Raw genomic sequence first — 8,989 nt, 5'->3', positions numbered from 1 at the left:
TTGTCATGCCATAGTGCAATAACACACTATAACTCCTTGTTCTTGTTTTACTGCCACTTAGTAGCCATCCATCAGCTTCTTCCCAGCTCTTCCTCTCCAAGCACTTTTATATTACAGTGTTATCCTTCCCAGCCCTACCACAGCCATGGTTTTTACGTTTTCACCAGTGCTCTGAACTTAAAAGGCAAATTGACACATTCAAAAGATGGGGGAACATCTGCCTTCGCCTGCTTGTACTCCAAAGCTTAAGGATTGTTTGACTTTGTTTCTACTTCTAAGCTTATTTCCCAAACACAAAGGGAAAATGAATGCTTGCCATGAAATTTCAAATGTACATTTCTGTCCATTTTATCTACTGGCCTCCCTTTACACAAGGCTGCACTAAGCTTACTGTATTCAGAGTCAGGTCCATTTTCCATATTATTTATTTATTAGGTTGTAGTCAATGCATCTGTTTGTATCCCCACTGTCCTTTGTTCCAACTGGGACATAAGTGCACAGACTACTATTAATGGAGACTAATTATTATGCATTTATTGATTATCTATACAGCTGTGATTAAAAGATTGTCAGAAAACATCCAATTAATGGAGTCCACTAGATTCAAAGCTTCTTTCATTTTATGGTGTGAATTGGTAGCCCTAAACGAGCTATATCTGGAAGAATTTCATTTTTAGAAAACTTACTATAATTTTGATTTTTTTAAACATAAATTATTTCCTCTTTTAAGAAACTGAAGTAATCATGTAATAGAAGCAAAAGCAAAACTATTTTGGCACAGTAACCACCAAAAACAAATTTACTACATAAAACAAACAAATCCAAGTGACTCTTTAAATGTGAAGCCAGGTATAATGGCACACAGCTCTGATACTAGCACTCATGGAAGCCTGAGGCAGCAGGGTCACCGTAAGTTCAAAGCCAGCCTGGGGTACATAGTGAGTTCAAGGCCAGCCTGAAATACACAGCAGACTCTGTCTCAAAACACCAAATCAATCTACTAGTCAATGAATAAAACGGTGAAAGCAGCTTTTATTCATGGCTAAATTGAATTTTCACAAATTTTGCTTCTCACGTATTTTCTTGTTTGACTGCAGCTAGCCATGAGATATCTTTTATTAAGGCAATAGAATCTGTTAAGATTTGAAACTTCCAGCACTCCGTCTTTGCCCATAAAATGTCAAAATGACTTGATGGCCTCTGTCACCACTGAAATTCACAGCATAAATGAAGCCCAAATATTCTTGCGGCCTGAGTACGTACATGCCTTGACATATACTTGTAAGGGATATTTACTCAAGTCTCCACTTTAGATAATTATAAAAATTCATCAGGCATGAGAGTCAATCTAACTGGTCTTCAGCTCCCATAGAGGAGCTCTTATAAAATAAGAACATTGGCTCAGTAGAGTAAGTGCTTGCCTGGCAAGTGTAAGGGCCTGAGTTCAATCCCCGGTTCCGCCAAATAAATAAATAAATAAATAAATAATAAGAATTTTGAGAACCACACCCGAAAAATGCCAACGTATAGGACAAGCATGATGCCAAGAAATCTGTATTTTATAAAGGTTCTGCTTATGATTCTGGGTATCAGCCCAGTGCAGGAATGACTGAACTAAAACATTTACTAACCCTTAAAATAATATTTGCTGTGTAAGATGTTCTGCCTTGATAGAAGGTTTTATAGCTCAGGATAAAATGATACTAGGTTTGAATTTCTATCCTTATTATATTTTATAATAGGAATTCAGGTTTATTCTAAACTTTATGATTCACTTTATAAGATAAGCCACAGTCTCATAAAAAAATGAGGAAAGGAGTTTGGGTTTGTAAATCTCGTATTTCCCTCTTTAGTTTTGTGTTTTGACTGAAATACCCTTTCTATGTAAATATGGGCTGTATTATAACAATGATAATTTTTATGAAAATGTTTGGTTTTAATTTTGCTTTTGGATTCCTAGGTCCCTTGCATAAATTAACAACTGCCAGCCATTCGTATGATTAGAAGTAATGCGTTAGACATACCTCACAGAGGGGAGATTGGTGTGCAGTGGTACAAAACCAATCCTATGTTCACAGATAGAGAAGATAAAAGATCTTTTCATCCAGGGGAAACCGAATGCACAAAGCGTTCGGTGGCAGTGAACCCACTGCATGTGTGCTGTAGTGGGCTGCGGGTATCATCAAAAGCTCTTCAAGTTTGGTCATCAGTGGCTTGTGTGCTTGAACTTGTGTAGAGCAGCTCAGGAAAACCAGGAAGTAATATATATGAGAAACATTGATATTCTAAACTATTCTGTTTTCAATGATGTGGACGAAGAACTCTTAGTTCTATGTCCAATCATCCGGAGTGGGTTTTTTAAGGAAGTACGTTAGGATGAATTGATTAGAGCTGGGCTGTCAGCGCAAGCGGAGGCGTCAAGGTACAGGCTGTGCTTCCTACCCTCCCCCATCTTATGTGATGCAGATGTTTGGTCTTCATGCTTTCTTTCAACACTCCTTAACGTGGCATCTACATTCAGTGTCTTCGTCTGACTTCGTCTGGTGCTTCTTGTGATAGCCTGGACCTGAGATACTGAAAGGGTGGAAGCACTGGTGAGCCTCAGGCCTTGGGCTGCATTTTAATCTGAGTGGGTAGCCATGTGGCAGGAGTGTGCTGGAAGTTACTGAAGTGGTGCAAACCATGAAATACAACCCGTTGTTGGCTCCTGAGTTTCTGAATCAATGATCAAATCCAAGTGACAACTGATGAACTGTTAATCTGAGTTTTTGCCCTTATGGATTTCCATTGCAGAGACGATGGGGTATAGGTACACTTTTCTCCAGAAGAAAAAGAACTAAAGTTGAAATCAGACTCTATTTCACTTCTTATTGAGAAAGCTTGTAGTGATTATCAAGACACTCACATGATTATTTGTGGGTGTGTTTTCAATGTAATAATTTCAGAAACCTAAATGCTCTGTTTTAGGAAATATAAAAATGCATTTTTGTCATTAAAACATTATTTATGTTGATGCTCTCTAATTTATCTATATCTAGAAATATCATTTGGACACAATATATAAGGTCTTCAAATACTGTCTGAAGATTTTATTTTCTTGAGTACAGTTTTGGAATTAGCATAGTTTTTCAATGTAAAGGGTTTCTTAGGGTCTCATTTTAGCATTCTGAAATCAGGATGTATATGTTATAATTCCTGTGGCCACTCCATGTTTCATTTCCTTTCTGATCTATCTCCTGCCTCTCAGCTTGCCCCTCCCTTGCCTTCTTTAAGGGCCAAAAGGCTGTTATTAAACCTATTACTTTTTGGTTATTTTTAGAATGAGGAGGGATGAGGAGTTAGCTCAGCAGTCTAATTGCCTGCCTGGCAAGCACAAGGACCCAGGTTTGATCCCCCGTACAACATGCTGTGCCATCCCCAGAACCCTGGGTGTGGTGGTGCATGCCTGTAATCACAAAAATAGGGAGGCCGAGACAGGAGGATCACTACAAGTCTGAACTACATAGTGAGACCCAGTATCCAATAGATAGATAGATAGATAGATAGATAGATAGAAAAAATGTGAAAGAATGAGGATATTTTGAAATGTGGAGGATGGATGACTCTTATTAACTTCTCAAACCAAAAGAATAAGACTATTGTCTGGCTAAATAAGACAGATAAGTAATTCTCTTGAATTTTCAAACCATTGCCACCACCTTCCTCTGAAACTTGAACGTAGCTCTGTGAATGTCTGACAACTAGGAATGTGTGGTGGTTTTTTTGAAGTATTTGTAGGAGAATTAAAAAATGCATCTGGTGCCACAAGGGTCACTTTATTGCTAATATTCTTCAATTACTTTATTTTATTTAGCTGATGAGCTCAATTAGTTATTGAGGCTGGAGGGAGCAATTTCCTTTTACCCACAGATTAGATTTAAAATATTAGAATTTTTAGGATATTAAATACTAGAAAACTTTTAAAGCTTGTCCAACCGAACCAAAGCTTTGAAAAGGAGGCCTTCTGTCTAAAGGGCCTTATCGTTTAGATAGCTTCTAGTCTAGAGTTCTGTTTGTAATTCCTCCATTTGCTGATTATCAGAAATTATTGACAATCCTTTGCTTGTGAGCTTTGAATAGCAGTAATTAAGGCAATTTACATTTTCTGGTTACCACATGGAGAGGTAAATTGCTTAACGTTTGGGAAAATATAGGAGACTTGGGGGTAGATACTACAGTTCAAGCCTCAGTTATGTCACCTCTTGGTGTTGCGCCTGTCAAGTTACGGCCGTCTCCGAGCCTAGGCACTTATTCAAATCATTCAATAATGATAGATAAATGGGGTTCATTTCTCTAATGTGCCAGCAGGAAGCTGGATGTTTGGCCTATTTTGTTGATCAACCAGACCCAGCTCCTGCTCTCAGGGAGGGCAGCTCATGAGGACATGTAGGAATGAGCTGCCAGTTACAACACCCGTCTCTGCGACAGAGATGACCCTGGAGGGGAGATGGGGCATGCTGCCTAGGCTAGACTTTCGGTGGAATCACAGAGAAGCTGAGATAGGAAGAACAATCAGGGAGGACATGGGTGAATAGGAACGTCTCAACTTTCTCTCCTGTAGAATGGGGCCATGCTCACCCTGTGGGGTCCTATGGGAAGGAACAGCGACAATGAATGCGGCACACCAAGACTGTGCCTGACGGTTCAGTGCAGGATCAGGAAACACAAACTGAGCAAGTGGGGCTAAGCAGTGGGGCTCAGAATTGCATAGGGTGCTGTCCACATGGCCTGAGCCACGGAGGCCCAGAAGCCAGGCTCCAGCTCCCTGGGCTTCTGCTGTTGCTCTGGTTCTGTTGTTTGGTACTTGCCTCTTTACACACCTGAATCTCAAAACCACAGGCTTTTGAAGTCAAGAATGTGTTTCTCTTGTTTGCTGTTGTTTCCTTACTGCTCAGCAGTCACAGTGCCTGTGACTCTTTATTGTTCTTCTTGTGGATGCACTCCATGTCCTGCTGTCTTTCTCTTAGCTTCTCGGTTGGTACCTGCCTGACTTTTAGCTGTCAGTGCCGACCTGCATTTGCCTCTGTTCTCTCCAGCTGCTGAGGCCTGCTCTGCTCACAGAACAGGAAGAGGAGAAGAGGCTGAATGGAGCGCTATCCTCAACTGGTCTCAGTGAGGTCAGATAGCAGGTGGTGGGTAATTTCCCCAACTCCCTGACCCCTGGGATGGGGCGGCTCTGAAGGAGGGTCCTCCCAACCTCCCCGGACCATTTAACTCAAGTCATCCCTAGTGAAAACTTGATTGATGATTCACCATCAATCAGCTTTTTCCTTCTTACTTCCCCCATTTCCTTACCAGTAATTCCTGGGATCCCTTTTTTTCTAAATTAACCCCTTTGACTTGAATCCTATGGAATGCTTTGCCCGAACTAAAACATCACTCAGCAGGTGAACCTCTGGCCTGTGTGTAGGGAGCGCTCCTCCTATAAAGAGCTATCTCCTGGGATGGACATTGAAAATGTCAGGTGTACCCTCAGGCTGCTCTGCAGCAGGCAGGGTTAGTAGGTGTGTACGTGTGTCTATTCCAGTTTCTAATTTGGAAGCTTATGTTATGAAGCAGCAGGAAAGGCTCAGAATTGACTCTGTTGACAATGTGGCAGAATCGACAAGCTGAATGGTGCAGCAGTTTCCAGTGTCCAGTGTGGGTGCCAGCGATGATACAGCCCTAGATGTCAAGAGTGGCAATGCTGATGGCTTCATGGGAAGATCTGGGAGATTCTGAGCACTGCTCCTTGCCCATCCTGAACCTAGATGTTTTGTACTCTCAAAGTCTCTTGGAGCTCTCCAGTATCTTTCATAAGAAATTCCTTCCAGGCCAAAATGTCAGGGTTGGCTTCTATGGCTTACAACTGAGAATATATCTGTCAGGATCCAGCCAGAAAACCATTTCTTCTAGGTATTTTGAGCAGATGGAATTTAATACAGACAGTTGTTTAAATGGTGATGGAAAATATGAGAAATCAAACAAGGAGCAATAAAGCGACCAGAGATGAACAGCAGCTGGCAGATAACCTCCCCGTGGAGCTAGCTGGAGGGACAGTGAGGAGGAAGCGTGTTCGGGAGCCCGTCCTCTGACAGGAGGCAGCAGGAGAGTCCAGTTGGGGCTGCATGGAGGGGCCAAAAGGGAGAGTCGTAAGGGACCAGAAGTTAAAGGGCAAGCAGAGCATAAAAGATGGTCCAGAAGAAGACCTGGAGGCCCCCAGGCAGTTGACTCGCAGACATAGTGGAAGCTCACATGGTTTTCAACTGAACAAAGAAAGAGAATCAAGGAGAAGGCTGCGATCACAGCCTTTTGTTTTTGCAATTCTTAAGGGATTGGGAAATGAGAGGACTTTCCCTAAGGAGAAGAGATCAGAGCAATAGGAGGGAACTAGACAAGGGTGGTATACAGGAAGTCGCAGCACAAAAGCAACGACATCTGCCAGACTCCTAACTGGATTTCCAACAACTAGACCTCTGAATTATTCATTGAGTCTAGACAGGAGACTCAAAGCACTTATCCATGAGCTTTGGGTATCATAGCTTCTAATCCAGGTTATTCCCTCGGTAACTTTGGTTATTAAGTGAGGATAACAGCGCTGCTAATTTTAGTGAGGCAAGGTGAGAAGCGATGAATAAAGTAGATTTTTATATGTTAGCAAAATAGAGAAGTGCGTTGCAGCAGGACTCTTAATTGATAAAGTAGAGATAAGTGCATTCACTCTCACAGTTTGAACTCATGGCCTCTCCCATGTTGCTACAGGAAGTAATGGAATGTGTTGTCTTTGTTGGCCGTACTGCTTTGCTGCATAAGAAAACAAAAGATCTGTTTTTAGCATCCAACAGAAGGAATGTGACATACAGGAAAGGATGGATATTTTTCTTTCTTCATTTATTTCCACCTCTATTATTGATATTTGTCTCTTTAATGAACAGGTTAAAATTGTATATGTTTATGATACATACCATGCTAGAATTAAGAAATTAAGCCAATTAAATTATGCATTCTTTCAAATAGTTTTTGTGATCAGAATGCAGTATTTATGCTCATTCATTTTGAAAAGTCTACAAAGAACTGTTATTAAATATAGTCACGGTGTCGTATGCCAGAGCTCTTGAGCTTAGTAAAATTTTGTATGCTTTAACCCACCACTCCCCAAGCTCTTCCTTACCTTTTTTAGATTTCACAAGTAATTGAGGTCGTGTGATATTTGTCTTTCTGTTTCTTGCTTGTTTGACTTTGCATAATGTCCTTCATGTTGTGGCCAAGGATAGAATTTCTTCCTTTGAATAGTTCAGTGATTTTCCAATATGTATATATGACGTATGATCAACTAAGATGGTAAATGTTTAATTTAAAAAAAAAATTAGAATAAAGGACACACTTCTATTAATCTCCCTCAAAAATACTGCCCCTCACTTTGAAGACATTTATCCTAATGTTCTCCTCACTTTCTTTCTTTTGTTTTCTTTTCTTTTTCTTTTTTTGGTGGAACCGGGGACGGAACTCAGGCCCTTGAGCTTGCCAGGCAAGTGCTTATTCTACTGAGCTATCTCCCCAGCCCCCCTCTCCTCACTTTCTGAAGCCATCTTGAGCATCCTTTTTCATGAGCGCCCTTACTTGCACTGTCCTGGCTGCCTATGCCGCCTGAACCAATGAACAATGCTCACCTTCTGTGCTCAGTTTGACTTTGTGGACACGCCAGAAATCACATGGTGCCAGAGCTGGCAAGTATATATGGATACACTGGAATGTTTTTATTGATTTATTCATTTGTTTAGTTTAGTTTTTTGACGGTCTTGCTACATCACTCAGACTGACCTCACACTTGCTGCAACCCTCCCGCCTCAGCCTCCTGAGGGCAGGGATTACAGGTGTGCACCACCTTGCCTGGCTGGTGATGTTTTTACCTGACAGAAATTGCCATAAACATATTCAACCCATTGAAAACACCAAGACAGTCAAGAAAAAGTACTCAGAAAAGAGGACTTCCTGAACTGAGTGGTAAGAGTGGTAGCATTAAAGGTATTTGAATCCTTGAGGAGGATTTTTAGACAGGGTTAATGGCAATGTCTTTGCCTGTAGTTAGATTTTTTATTTTTATTAAAGCACCGTGTGTTTTAGACACACCTTCCATACTACACTTTCATTATCTATTCTTCTGTGGATACACACTTAGGCTGATGGCAAACAGTGTTATGCAAACATGGGAGGGAAGGTGTCAAAACGAACGTGTAAGATTCATAAAGACTTTGTGCTAATCTTGCTGTACTCTTCATCAGCCTTATTCTTTTAGACATATTACAAACTGATACTTAGTTTCTTTGTGTTTAAGATGGGTAGTATAGAAAGAGTTCCTTGCCTAGAATTACGAGTGTCTTTTGGGGGGGCTGGGAAGATAGCGTAGAGGCATAAGCACCTACCTTGCAAGCTCAAGGACCCAGGTTCGATCCTTGGCCCCGTGAGCCATGCCAGCCCCATGCTTGCAGTGGTGCATGCCTGTAATCCCAGCACTCGAGAGGTTGAGATAGAAGGAGCTCTGCAAGTTCAAGGCCAGTGTGGGGGCTACAAGAGTGAGCACAAAGCAAGCTCAAACTGCATAGCAAGACCCTATCTCAATAAATAAGTAAATGAATAAATAAAATGAAAAAGAATTACTAGAGCTTTTTATGATTAAGTGGTCAAAGTATCTGAAATCATAATAAGTAAATGATAAAAAGAAACAAAGGGAGGTAGGAGGTCATGATGAGCTTTAATTTTGTTTTTGTGTGTTTACAGGGTCTACAGGGTCTCACTACACAGATTGGACTCATAATGATCCTTCCAGTTTTTCAGCTCGCAAGTTCTGGATTACAGACACATGCCACCATGCCCAGTCTCCATCACCAGAGACCCAGTCCTAGCCCAGGTCCGGTGAGTGTGTGGAGAGCTTCCTGCTACCCTGCGCCAGCAGGACCAGTCCCAGCCCAGG

This window comes from Octodon degus, unplaced genomic scaffold, assembly GCF_000260255.1.
Source record: "Octodon degus isolate 3935 unplaced genomic scaffold, OctDeg1.0 scaffold00087, whole genome shotgun sequence".
Classification (NCBI taxonomy): domain Eukaryota; kingdom Metazoa; phylum Chordata; class Mammalia; order Rodentia; family Octodontidae; genus Octodon; species Octodon degus.
This window is presented reverse-complemented; position numbering follows the sequence as displayed.